Here is a 14,815-nt window from a genome sequence, read left to right on the forward strand (position 1 = left end):
TACCCCTGATCCTGGCTTGGTACTCAATAGAACTTTCTAGGTTTAAGAACAATAGAAACGGCATCAACAATGATTTTTTTGAATGTCTCCTATGGGGCCAGGATCTGAGTGAGGTGCTGGGGTATAAAACAAACCAAATGTGCTCCCAGGAGCTTATCGTCTACAGTCTAGACTAGTACCATCCAATGGAAGTATAATGTGATCTATACATGCCATCATTTTGAACCCCAGGAGCACATTTGGGAAAAAATCCCCCAGATTTTCTAGCAGCATTTAAAGAAGTAAAAAAAGAAACAAATGAAGTTAACTTTAGTAATATATTTTGTTTAATCCAATATCTAAAACTTTATCACCTCAACATGTAATCAACATAAAAACAGATAATTTATAATTTTTTTGGTACTAAACTTTCAAAATGTGGTATGTGTTAAGTTAATCCTGACGGCACCTCTCAGCTCACATGAGCCATATTTCAAGTGCTCAATAGCCATGAGGGCTAGGGGCATCACACTGAGTGACACTGCTCTGGACTGTGAAGATGGAGGATTGAGTGGTGACAGTGACAGCTGACAGCTCTTCGAGGCAAACAGTGTAATAAAATTACCACCGATGGTATTTATCAAGCAGTTACCACATGCCAGTCACTCATGTGATCTTCCCGAATGACCCTAAAAGACTGCCATGCCCACTTTACAGATGAGGGAAGTGAGGGACAGAGAGGTTACACCTGTTGCCCAAAGTCACAAATGTAATCAAGGACACATGGATGCGGAGCCCAGAGCCTGTGCTGGTACCCAGAGCATCATCCCAGGTCTTGAGCACAGAGTCAGAACCTGCTCTCCTCAATCTTACCAGTGTTGCTCTTTGTGATGAAGATCAAGCAGGAGGACATATCTGGAGCCCTTGGTAAACTGTGAAGGGCATTGTGTCAAATACAGAGTCCTACTAAGTGCTTTATAATGTACTCTCTGTAGCTAGATGGCCTGGGTTCAAATCTCACCTCTGCCACATATGAGCTGTGTGACCTCCAACAAGTTATGTACCTCCCTATGCCTCAGTTTCCTTGTCTGCATAATGCAAATAATAAGGGTCATCGTGAGGATTATGTGAATGAATATAAATAAAGTGCCCACCGAGCACCTAACTTGGTACCTAAGCAGTCAATAGTAAGGAGCAGCTCTAAATATTTTGATATAAGCAGGGTTTAGATGCTGTGGGGGTCTCTAAAGTGTCTAGAAGGAAGAAGACAAAAGCAGAAAGCAGAGAGAAGGGCCAATCATCCATCCACTGTAAAGTGGCGGTGTTAGCGCCCCCCGCCCCCAACTGCCCACCCAGGGCTGCTTCCTCATCTCCAGATGAATAGGACAGAATACGAGGTACACACTATTGTGGGCTGAATTGTGTCCCTCCAAAATTCATACATTAGAGTCCTCAGGCCTGGTCCCTCAGAATATGATCCTATTTGGAGATGGGGCCTTTACAGAGGTCATCACATTAAAATGAGATCATTAGGGTGGACCCCGATCCAGTGTGACTGGTGCAGTATAGACAGAGGAAGTGTGGACGTGGCAGGATAGGGAGACTGCCACCTCCACTCCAAGGAGAGAGCCTGCAAAGGCCCATACCTTGATTTTGGCCTTCTGGCCTCCAAACCGGGAGACCACAAAAGTCTGCTGTTGGAGCCCCTGCTCCCCACCCACAGGATGTGTTACAGCAGCCCTACCACACGGACACCCACAGGGACGTGCATCTCCCCCCTCACCCCGACTCCTGACCCTGCCGGACTGCAGAAGGGCTCAGGGGTCAGCACCCAGCCCCAGCCCCACAGCCTGCTGGGAAAACTCTCCATCTCCTCGGCCAGCTCGCTGGGGTGGACCCGCTGCTGTGGAAAACTGCCCAGGAAGGTAGGCTGCGTCTTTGAACACTACTCACTCTGTTTCCCCTGTTACCTTCAAAATTCCCCTCTGTTGAGTGGAAGAGAAATAAAGCGTGTCTTTATGCAGCCCAGGCTGCCTTGGACAGCACGCTCCGGCCTGAGCCAAGACAGACACAGTGGCTCATTGAGCACTGTGCTCCCTCCGTGTGTTCTGGACACACTACACCGAAGCCCCCGGACCCTCCAAAATGCACACACGTCCATCTGGGTCCTGGGCAGCGAAGGCGGGGTGAAGGCACAGAGGCACCTCGGTTCGCCTGCCGCCCCGACTATCTGTTGACTCAGCGCGTGGGGCATATTTCTTCTCTCCCTTCCAGGATCCCATAATCAGAGGCAGTTACTGCTAATTCCCTGAATGAGCAGGGAGACGGGACATGCGTGATTCCTCATGTGCTGCTCCCAGGGGGAGCCTGGGAGGGGGGCCAGCCTGCGAACCATTTCGGAGGGGTTCCTCATATCTGCTGCAGGGAGCAAAGCAGCACTGTGACTCTGATCCATTTGCTCTCCTGCAAACTGCTGCGTGAGAGGCAGCTTCCTGGAAGACCTCACTCCTTTCTCCACAAACAGCTTCTCAGGTTCTAATCAATCATGTCTTTCACCTGGGAGGATTAGTTAAACACGGACAAGTCTTGTGTTCTAGAACGCGGATCACTGTAAGGAATGGAAAAGGTGGATAAATGGCCCCTTCGGGGAGAGGGTGTGGAAACTTTAAAGTGTATCCTCTTGGTTTCCCTCCCAGGGAGAAGACCCTCCAAACAGTGACCTCAAGATGCTGCCCAGAACACAGACCAGGTCGCCTGAACCTGAAAAACCACCGGGTGTTCCGGGGCAGCTGAGAGAGGGCTCTGCCATTGATGAGCTTTGCCACCTTGTATTACTCAGCTTCCCTGAGCCACATTTCCTTTCTTGATCAATTTCTAAAACAGTAAAGAGGCAGTGTCTAATGATTTTCGCTAGCATGTTGTCCTTTTGCAGAGAATATTCCATGTATCAGAAACCCTGAAACCTCCTGGGTGAGGCCAGAGCCAGGGATGTGGGCTGGGTCACCTGTGGAGCCTTGGCACCTAGAAGGGCTCAATAAATGCTTGCTGAGCAGAAATAAAGACTGACAAGGTCTTCTTTGTTCCTCCACTGCCCCTCGCCTCCTGCCCAACAAAGTCCCTGTGGTTGTGAAGACGGTGTGTGGATGTTTTACTCTGTATCTCATGGGCTGGGGGTGACATTCCAAAGTCCCACGAGTGAAGCTGGCAGGGGCCACTTGTGCATCAGTTAGACCCATCTCAGTTAGCCTGGGGCTATGGACATCATGGGGCTCGGATGCCACAGAGGCCAACAGGGTCACCACATGCACACTGACCTCCTCCAGCATACCACCGTTGGTCCCATTGGGAACCAAGATGGCGGAGTTGGTTTAACAGGTCTATAGCATACCCCAACTACACTCTGGAACTTCCTTTTTTAAAAGATTTTATTTATTCATGAGAGACACACAGAGAGAGGCAGAGACACAGGCAGAGGGAGAAGAATGCTCTCCGCAGGGAGCCTGATGTGGGACTCGATCCAGCACCCCGGGATCATGACCTGAACCAAAGACAGACACTTGACCACTGAGCCACCCAGGTGCCCCACTCTGGAACTTCCTAATGCAAACATGCTTCCTGGGTTCACTCTGATTATATTTCCACCCTCCTTTTTACCCCAATCGCTTACCCACTTCCTGGAACACTCTCTATTAGGCTGACTTTCCTGTGTATTCTGTGTGAGGAGCAAGGAATATGGCAAGGCAGTCTGACACTTACTAGGGACTTCTGGCTATGGAAACCAAGGAGGCCCCTGCCTCCCACACACCTTTCCTAGCCTCCGGAGGGTTCCCCAAGTGCATGCTGTCTGAGGAATCATAAACCATGTTCTCCCTCCTCCCCAACCTTCTGCTCAGCCTCTCAGCCTTGGGCTTCTGGGCAAAAGCCTGACAGGTCTTTGGGGAACAAGAACAGAGAAGGATTCTATCCCTCACCATCCTGCTGAGGCTAGAGGGGCAGCACTGCCTCCATGTTGGCATCTCTTAAATCAATTAGTAATGAATTAAAAGAAATGCCATGAAGTGGAACATACTTGGCCACAGCTGCAGCTCCAAGGTCAGGAGAATTTGTACTGAGCAGCTGGAAGCCCTTCTGAGTTCTGCAAAGCCACTCACCTCACCACTGTTCAAAAAAAGGGCACGTAGAAAGCTTCCCCATCAAATCCACAAAGCTTCCTGCCATCTCCATCAACTGGGCATGAATGCCATGCTCCCATTCCCCCCAAATCCTCAGAATTTCCCAGATTTTTAAGAAGGGATAAGACAGCAAGGAGCAGAGACCCAAAACACACATGCCAGCAGCCAAAGGATGAGAGAATGAGAGCTAACAGCATGCTCCTTATTGGCTAGACATGGTGTCAGATGCTTCGTGTGTATTTCCTTCAATCCTTACAGTGCAGATGCTGTGAGCCTCTCAATTCTGAATGTGGAGGGGCTGGTGATCTGATGATGAGCTCATACTCTCAGGGAAGGTGGAGGCAGAGATTAATACAGGAAGTAGGGATGAGGGGCTGCAGGGTGATCCTGGCTCACTTTGCGGGAAGGCCAGACGCTAGCATTGGTCTGAAAGTGACCTCGCATCAACCCAGCTTCAGCAAAGGGATGGGGTTGTCTGGCCCAATTCCTTGCTCCTGGTCAGTGGACCGGACAAAGTCTCTAGAGCCTCGGGCTGGGGATAGACGATGCCCAGGAGGTACAAACCCCTACAAGAAGGGTGCAGGAAGCTTCCCTACAAGGTGCACCCTCCTCTGTGCTCTCATTCAGTACAGGGTGTCCTTCCCATGGGGAATCCAGGGACCAGGGACACTGCACCCCCTGCCAGAAGAACCCAGTGTTAACTTCCATGCTCAGCCCTCTCCACACACATCCATATCCTTGGCCATTTCCCATAGTCTGTGGGATCTCCCATGTCTAGTTTGATCTCACCACTAGCACCTACTCCCATATCCCTAAGCCTTTCTAGAAAAGTCTATGTGAGGAGCTGATGGAAAATTCTTTGAGTCCATCAAGAACTAGGATAAGCCCAGAGGATTCTGAATTCTGAATACCTGCTGAGCTGCAGACCCAGAGACAGAGAGCTGGGGTTCTAATCCTATTTTGCCACTACCTGCTATATGCACCCGGAACATCACTTCACCCCTCTGACTCAGTTTCCTTGCTGGAGAGAATGGTAGCACCTACTTTATGGGGTGATTGATAAAGTTCCATGAGATCATGTAAAATGATGACATGAATATAGATCTCAGACCAGTGTCTGGCTTGTGGGAGGGACCTGAGATTACAGGGTTGTGACATGGTGGCCTCTGTGGCCCTCTCACTCACAGGGAGATAGCATCTTCTTTCTGCTCAGGTACGTGGACTCGCACACATGGCCCGTCCCACTCATACACATCTTGGCATAGCTTGGGGTAGCCGCTGACAGTAGGGTACCTGCCATGCAGTAGGTGCTCAGAAATATTTGTTTGAAGAGGGTAAATGCAGGTAGAAGCCACCTAAAGGTCAACTGATGGATGAGTAGGTGAAGAAAATGTAGCATTTCCATAGAATGAAATGTTATTCAGCCTTGAGAAGGAGGGATTCCTGTCTCATGCTGCGCGAATGAACCCTGAGGACGGGAGGGTCTGTGAAGTAATCCAGTCATCAAAAGATAAATGTCATATGATTCTGCTTGTATGAGGCACCTAAAGTATTTGAACTTAGAGAAACAGAAGTAGAATGGTGGTTGCTGGAGGCGAAGTGGAGGGGAAACAGGGAACTGTTGAGTGGGTGCAGAGTCTCTGTTGTGCAAGATGAAAAAGTTCTAGAGAACTATTGCACAACAACGTGAATATACTTGACACCAATGAACTGCAGACTTGGTGATGCTTATGGCAAATTTCACGTTATGTGTTGTCTACCACAATTTATAAAAAGGAAAGATGCCTCCGTTTACAAAATGGATGGTCCCTGGGTCCAGGGAAGAGCAGGCTGGCCCAGCATGTGGGTGGGGAGTACCTGCGGCTCCTGGCCCTTTGCACCTGCTTCCAGGGGGAAACAGAGCTCAAGATCAAAACCAACAAGGCTCATCAGCTCACAGCCTCATTTCAACTTGCAAGCGGTGTTGGGGCTTCCAAGATGGAGTGGTTGGCTCTTCCAGACTGAGTTTGTAAATGCTGCCTTCTGTCTTGGGCCTTAGGGATTTAGGACCTGGCCAGTTAATGGTAAACACAGCAGTGGTAGAACAGTTTCTAAATGACACACACACACTGCTCTCCAGAGGCAAGCTGGCCAGTCATACACCAGTGCTCAGGGCCGGCTGGTTGGAGCTACTTTGCAAGGTGGCCGCTGTGCCCCTCACTGCCCGCCCCCACACCTTGTCTAGTGCCTTCCTCTCTTCTTGGGACAACCCAGGATGTGGGACCCCATCAGCTGCTGCCTGTGGGGCCAATAGGCACGGCTCCCCAGCGAGCGGCTTCCCTTTGCATAATTAGATCAATTATCCTGCTGCCGACAATTACTGTCATTGCCTGGTGCCACTTTTAGTTTATTTGGCAGTTATTCTTCTCCTCTCAATCAAACTACAAGTAGGATGGCACCGAAAATGTAAATGACTGTTAAAAAACACTTAGAACTCTCTGCATTTTTCATGAATCTCTAAGAACTGGGTGAGTGAGAAGGATGGCACAAACATGGGCTGACCACGGTGGGTAAAAATCACATGTCCTTTATACTTCCCAGCCCCCCTACATGCATCTACTTATCCTTACTCTACCCCACCCTGTTGCCCTCCTTGTCTGGTGTCACCTAAACCAGAGGTCCTGCTCCTGAAGAGACACAGAAAAGAGATAAAATGTTAACTCTGTATAAGGTGAAGACTAGGGTCAGGGGGGATACCCCCAGAAAACACCTACTGAGAGCTTCTGGAAACAAGATCCGGATAAGAAAATAGGTCAGGTTAACAAGAGCTGGGACTGGAAGGAGCCAAGGGCAGTAGAAAGAATAAATTTAAAAAAAGATTTTTTTAAATTAGGAATAAAGAGCAATAAATAAAGACTTTGGGGAAAGAGAAGAGGGGACTAGGGGTCTTGGGGTTGGGTTTTGTTTCATCAAAACCTCCCAGAATGGCCTTGGGTTGGTCACTTCTGCTCAATGCTCCCACCAGCACAAGCAGCAGTGGCCAGGGAGGGGCCCGGCCAGAGAACCCCAGGTTGGACCCACCTGCAGGTGAGGGCTGTGTAGAGGGGGTGAGGGGCTTCTCCCACCCCCAATATAGAACTACTCTCTTTCATCTAGGGTTCCAAGTTAATATTTGTTTACGGTGTTTTTCTTCTCAAAAACATTGGCAGGGGGTGGGGGCACTGCTGTGATGTGTGGTTATAAATGGCACGGTGCCTTGAACAGAGCACATAATCAATGTTAATTAAATTATAGGCACTCAAACATCCCCCATTTCAAAATGAACAATCCAGGTGTCATATTCTTGGCTCACGCTAAACCTTTTCAGTGAGAATCCACAGGTCATTTTCACATGAACAGACACCAAATTGTAAAACAGGGCTCTTACAACCAGTATTAATTTTTTAATGCAAATAAGAATTGAGCATAAAGCTTTAGAGTCACTTAGAAATTAATCCAATGGTGTTATGCTGGATGGCTTTAAACCAGGAGAGGTAATGGCAATGGCATCCTGATAAAATCCAGATATAATAAGAGGCCTTTTTAGCTATCGTGAAAATGGGGCTGAAAATGAAGAATGATAGTAATGATGATTAATAAATACTACATGCTCAGCTCTTCACAAGAATCAAATCATTTAACCCGTGACAATCCCATGAGCAGGGCCATTATTGTCTGTGATTTGCCCAATGATCATAGTGGATGTAACCTCAGGCTGTGTGGCTTCCCGATGTTCAGTTCTTAACCACCCCACACTTGCCAGGCCCTCAGCAACACTGCCTGAGGGAGTGCCTACTGTGTGCAGGACCCCCGGGTCAAAGCTCATCAAGGACTGCTGTGCCTCCTACATTTTAGCCTGAAATCCAGTCTGATTTCAAATTCCAGCCCACATGGAATTACCCTCCCTGGCTGGCAAAGGCCTGTATGGGAACCTGGTTCCTCCTCTTCTGCCCTGTAGACTCTGCAAACACACGGGTCGCCACTCCCACTATCATCTCCTCCTGCAGTGCCCTCCTACCGCTGGCACTGGGCCTGCAGCTCCAAAGTGAATAAGCAGGTGTGAGAGTGACCCTTTCACAGACTTGGCTTCCAACTAGTGAGATTAACTGGGCAAATGCCCACACACCCCAGGGTTGATGAGGTATTTAGATCGTGGCAACTAGAGTTTAAAGCATAAATAGAAGATTCTCTACCTGGAAATAGAAATGTAAAACACATCCCCCAACTCACTAGCTTCTGGCTACAGCGGCAGGAGACCCTGATGAAGAGTCAGACCAAAGCCCTCTGAATAGCTGCCCCTCCGCCCCCATCTAGGTGACCTTCCCAGCAGCGTCATCGAGGCCACTTCTCCCTTGCTGGAAGTCTGAAGGATGTAGATGAAAACAAACCAGGGAAGTTCCTAAATTTTTTTGACCACACGCCCAGCACTGAAGACAGAGTGGGTAATTTTCATTATTGCAAAACGCTGAGTTGCAGAGCAATGCCATAACCCTGCATCCTCCTCCCTCCCCACCTCTACTTCTCACCAGTCCTCCCTCAACCCTTCTGTTTGCCCTGGTGGACAGGGAAAGCTTTCTTCTAGAACCGAGGGACCCAGTGATTAACAAAGTGCCTCCTGAGGACCCAGGGCTGCCAGGACAGACACTGGTTCCAGGGGCCGGCAGCCTCCTGCCTCTGTATGGGAATTTACTAGGATCTCGCTGGTGACCTCCATCATGGCAGGTCACTGCACGGAGCACTGCGTTCCCATTCTGTTATTCCAAGGGGTGTCTTTTTCTCCTTCTTGCCTACTTTGTATGCAACTGGCATGAAACTCATAATCTGTCAAACACACAATACTCTAACTCCTGGGCAAATCTGTGTCCAGAGAGTTGGTATGTTAAAGATTTTATTCTTTTTTTTTTTTTTTTTTAATTGCTCCATTGTGGAAGAGGCCCTTGAAGGCTTTAAAAAAGCCACATCAGTCCACCCCCTTAGGCTGGCCTAAGCTGTGCTTGGAGAGGAAGTTCTGGAAAACTGATCTGAGTCCAATCCTAGCCCTGCTGCTGTGTAACCTCAGGCGAGACTTGAGACTCTCTGAACCCATTTTTTCCTTGCCTGCGAGGGGCTCATAATAGCATGTGCCTAGCAGAGTTGGCTAGCAAGATGAGAAATAGTATGTGCAGCATGCCCTGTAACATAACATCTTGCCCTGTACATAGAAAATACTTAGGACAAGATAGGGAATACTGCAGTTATGATTACGGGTAATAGTAAAGTTACCCACATCTCTAACATGGCAAGGGTTGGTGACCTCAGCTCTGGTACATTGGGAGCACCAGTAGGGCACAGAACAAACTATTGACAGACATGTGTTGGCTATTCTCCATTTGCTCTTCTTTCTGTCCTCCCATCCATCCTCTACCCCTCTCTCTTCCCCAGGAGGCTGATCCCATGGACCACATCAGCAAGCCTCCAGGCTGATTGTTGGATGACCTGTTTCAGTTTGGCCAATATGAGGAAAGAACCAGCAGAAGGGAGGGAGGGAGGGAGTGGGAGAGAGAGAAGGAGAAAGAAAGGGGAGAGGAGAGTGGACAAAGGACAGAGATTAGGCTGTATATCTCCTGCTTCCACTACAGTTCTATTGCCTCATTCCTTCAGGCCATCCCTTCAGTGGCAATGGCTTATCTCTATGGCCAGTCTCAGGGCACCTGAAACCTTACTGGTTACCTTGTTCCTGCTCACATCTCTGCAAGTGGTTCCTTCAGTAGGGAGTTTCAAAGGTTGAATCTGTTTCCTGCTAACCCACTGAAGTACTACGGCCATCCCTTCAGTGGATGGCATAATGATAAAGGGAGTGGTCCAGAGGGAGCCCAACTTTGGGGATGTCCCCAAATGACCTTGCTCCTAGGTTGTAACTTTGAAACCCTGGCTGGACTAAAGTGAAACCAAATGCAGACCAGGCACTTGTACCATATCAGATGCCTAGGGCTTTCAGGGATGTCCATTCCAGGGGTGCTTGGGTGGCTCAATTGGTTAAGTGTCTGCCTTCGACACAGGTCATGATCCTGGGGTCCTGGGATCAAGCCTCACATCAGGCTCCCTGCTCAGTGGGGCATCTGCTTCTCCCTCTGCCCCTTCCTCTGTTCATGCTCTCTCTCTCAAATAAATAAATAAAATCCAAAAAATTTTTAAAAAGAGGAAGGTACGTTCCTTATAATAGCAAAAGGATGGAAACGACATAAATGCGCAACAGTGGGGGCCTGGTTAAGTGGGGGGTAACAGAAACAGGATGTGTGTGGTAGTCAGCCCCCACGGTGGCTCTGAAGGACCCTTCCTCCTGGTATTCATGTCCTCCAACACTAAACAGAGATGACCCGTGTGACAAATAGACTACTACCCAAGTGGCAGTGTGTGACCCTCAAAGCTAGGTCAGAGAAAAGACATAGCTTCTTCTTAGATGTCTCCCTCTGGAATCATTCATTCTAGAGGAAACCAGCTGCCATGCTGAGAGGACACTCAAGCCACCAGTGGAAAGGCCACATGGAAAAGCACCACTTGTCAGCAGCGGGAGTGAACCACCTTGGAAGAGGTCCTCCTGTCCAGCCTTCAGGTGATTATGGCCCAGGCAACAAGTGACTGCAACCCAAACCAGAATTGCCCAACCAAGTCACTCTCAAATTCCTGACCCACAGAAACTGTAAGAGATCATGATTATTGTTTCAGCCACTAAATAGTGGGGGTGATTTACTGTATCAACAGATATAGTAAATGTAAATGGAAACATTGTACAGTAGATAAAAATTGTAATTTGGAGCACTATTTCATGAAGCAGAAAATGCTCACAATCTATTAAGTCAAAAGAACAAGATATAGGCTACGTTCTCATTTTTAAAAAATTTATATTTTTATATATTTCTCAAAAATGACTGGAAGAAAATAAATTTAGATGCTTACTTACATTGATTACCTTTGAGTAAAAGAATTAAAGTCCTTCTAATTTTCTTTATGTCTTCCTGTGTTTTCCAAAGTGATCACTTTTTATAATTCAAAAAATAACTTTCCTGGCATATATATTATTTTTTTATGGAAGTTTACTTTACATAAGTGAAAATGTTTGGCTCCAGCTTTCAAGAGGAGCCTGTTGACTTACAGCAGGAAAACACAAAGACAATGCCCACCTTGCAGGCTGCCCCCGGTCCCCTTCCTGATCTCATCTTGCTTCCTTCCTGTAGATCTAGCCTGGCACCTCCACGACAGCATCCAGCCCAGAGTATCCTTCAGAGAGTCAGAGAAGCTTGGATGTGACTGGGACCCTCAGAGGTTCCACTTACTGCACTGTGACAATGGACTGCCCAGGCTCTTCTTGAATACTTCCTGTGATGGGGAGCTCACCTCCATGAGGCAGCCCATCCAATGGCAAGCAACTATCATTGTTAGAAATGTCTCACTGAGCATTTTGGCGGCTGCTGTTGGTTGGGGCTGTCCCGTATCTAAGGCAGGAAGATGATGGCCGCAAAGAAGACGGAAAGGTCACTGGAGTTGATCAACTCTAGACTCCAACTAGTTATGAAAAGCGGAAAGTACGTGCTGGTGTACAACCAGATTCTGATAATGATCAGACACAGCAAAGCAAAACTGGTCATCCTGGCCAACAACTGCCTGGCTTTGAGGAAATCTGAAATAGAATACTATGCCATGTTGGCCTAAACTGGTGTCCATCACTACAATGGCAATAATATTGAATTGGGCACAGCATGTGGGAAATACTATAGAGTATGCACTGATATCATTGATCCAGGTGATTCTGATATAATTAGAAGCATGCCAGAACAGACTGGTGAAAAGTAAATCACGCAAAATTTTTCTTTTTTTTTTGAATTTTTCTTTAATAAAACTGGGCAGAGCTTGTTTTAAAGGAAAAAGAAAAAAAGAAAAAAGAAATGTCTCACTAAGATGAATGGCTATGCCCCTTAAAGTTGGTCACTTACTTAAACAGGAAAGAATGGCTGGTGTGCAAGCACCATGACAGCAGGCGCGCTTTGCTTTGCTTATTGCTGTATCCTTTGTACCCAGCACAGTACCCAATATACAGGAGGTATGCAAATATTTCCTGAATGAATGACTGAGTAGGTGAATGGATGAACAGAGAGCATTTACCAGGCACTTAACACTCTGGGAGCTCAGCCTTGAGTCGAATGCATCCCATCTTGGCCTTCTTAGAGTTTAGAGCCTGGCAGGCGAGATGGGCATCAACGAGTAGTAACTAAATAACGAACTGATGAGTGTAATGAAGGAGCACTTCAAGGGGCTCCAGGTCATCTGGTTTAGGGAGGTCCCAGGAAAGCTTTCCTGAGAAAGCAACATTTAGGACATGGTCTGAAGAAAAGGCAGGTGCTGGCCAAGCAAAGCTGCGGGGAGAAGGACGAGGAGGGGGAGGAGGAGGAATGTTGGGAGCAGAAAAGAGGACAAGTGGGGACCATAGAAGCTCAGGGCGAGAGAGAAATAGAAGAGTGACAGTGGGCAGGGCCACTGAGGGAAGGGTGAGGCAGAGACAGGGCCTTGGAAGCAGGACACAGAGGGGGGTGATGTGTGCAGACCATCACACCTGCATCCATCCTCCGGGGAGCAGCAGGTTCAGCCGGCGACATTGTGCACATGGCACTCAGGAAAGGGCTAGGCAGGGGCTGATGTGGGCTGGGTGATGGATGGTACGGCCCCACCGTCGGGGCCCCTGGAGAACCACATCGGCTGGACCACCACAATGACCAGCTTGGATGAGGCAGGGCCAGTGAGGGTGAGCATGGCAGGTGGATGGCTGCCTGCTAGAAGCCCGGCCAACCTGCTGGGAGGTGTTCACCCCTTGGATCAAGAACTGTGCTCTGTAAACTCATCTGCTTTGCTGCTATTGTTTTTTTTCTCGTTTTGGATTTATCCTACCTACCTTTATCCTTTCATTTATCCTAAACGAAGTATTTCGTTTATCCTTTCATTTCCTAGTTTAATTTCCTTTTAATAAAGCCCTAATCTTGTCTTGGCTCACCTAATGGGAAAAGGGATTAGTTTCTGGCTAACCCAGGAGGAAGGGGGGGGGCAACTGGGGGCCCTTGGGGTCCCGAGAGGGGAAAGTAGGGGTCAGGGATGTACTTCCTAGCCCTGGCAGAGACTGAAACTTGAGGAAGGGGGGCAAAATAAGAGCCACCAAGGTGCCCACCCTGCCCCTGGGTCACTGCTCCCTGAGCTAGTGCCAAACTTCCAATACAAATGTCTCTTCCAAAGCCGGAGCAGGGAGGCCTGAACTCCAGTCCTGGCCTATCCCCTGGCCCTGCTCTGGGTAAGTTCTTAAACCCCCACTTCAAGCCTCAATTTCTACACTTGTGTGATAGACTAATAACCAGGGTTTCTGCCACAGAGGATTCTTGCAAGTACCTGGCACAGAGAGAGTGCATTTGAAAGTCTGATGAACCCTGCTTCAGGGGTTGGTCCTTGGGGGTCAGTCCTCTGGGGTACACGCAGAGAAGCCATGGACCTGCTCCAGGACCCGGGGCCAGTCTCTGTAACCACCCCTCTCAGCTCTGACCAGACTCTCCCAGACTCAGGCACCTACGAGGTCTAAGTTCAACCCCACTTTCCGGGGACAGACCCATGTTGGAGACGCCAATATTCTTCTCCTACCCCTCCTGGCCAGCCCTGCTGTCTTACTCTAGGACAGAACCACCGGGTCGGGAGTGTGCAAGCCGAGGCCACAGTGCTCGCTGCATACGGAAGGTCCATGACTCAAGCCCAGACTCCAACTCTAGGGCTCTTTCCTCTGCCTCCTAATGCTGTTCCCGAGACCCCAAAACATGGAGCAGGAAAGTTCCTCAGGAAGGAAGGCAGATTGGCTAGTCGGGATGCCTAGGCAGTGCCGGTCAACACCAGTGAGCACAGGTATGCCTTTTGAAGGGAGAAGACTGGCCCCATGTTGGACACTGGAGGTAGAAAACAGAATCTGGTCTTGATGAAGGATGGAACATAGGAGAAGCTAATTAGAAGGTAACAGAGGAAAGCATCAGGTGGGTGGGTGATATCCCAGGAGGCTGTCTCATGTCATTTTAAGGGTGGAGAGTCAAAAGGCAACCTGAGATGAAATGTATCAGAGGAGGATGTCTGAAAGGTGGGGAGTAAACCATTCGAGGGACTTCTGGAAAGTTCTCCAAATGGACAGATATTCAGGAGTGTGTGCTCTGGGTGTGTCAGGTAAAGGCTGCAAGATGCGCATCCAGCCTCTGTGCAGTGATAAAGACCGTGATTAGCACAAGGAAGCCTTTCTCAAGATGAAACTGTTCTCTTTTCCATGAGTCATTTCAAATTATACCAGCCCACTCCCTGGGAGAAACCCTCTTCAAGAAAACCAGCCTCCAGCAGAAGGTGGCAAAGTTGAGGACACCAAACAAGTCCCCTTCCTGGTTAACTGCACTCCTGCACTCCAGGAAACTCAACTTTATTCCTTTGGTACCAAGAGGAAGCCAGTGGAAGTGTCTGCTTACGAGAGGACTGTGGGGAGGCATTCTGACGTGCCCTGTTATCGCCCTGCGTTGAAACGGTGAAGGCTGTGCTTTATAGGAGCCTATGAACACTTACTTCATGAGATTCAGACCAGACTCTGGCACAACTGACATTTCCAT

General features: G+C 48.6%; 1 protein-coding gene and 1 pseudogene across 3 annotated transcripts in view; one reads left to right on the top strand and one right to left on the bottom strand.

The window, feature by feature from the left end:
• CHST11 (carbohydrate sulfotransferase 11) overlaps positions 1–14,815 on the bottom strand; it is a 257,281-nt gene that overhangs the window by 85,422 nt on the left and 157,044 nt on the right. The gene's annotated exons all lie outside the window — the stretch shown is intronic.
• LOC140642248 (large ribosomal subunit protein eL30-like) lies at positions 11,655–11,999 on the top strand (annotated as a pseudogene).

This window comes from Canis lupus, chromosome 11 (assembly GCF_048164855.1).
Source record: "Canis lupus baileyi chromosome 11, mCanLup2.hap1, whole genome shotgun sequence".
NCBI lineage: Eukaryota > Metazoa > Chordata > Mammalia > Carnivora > Canidae > Canis > Canis lupus.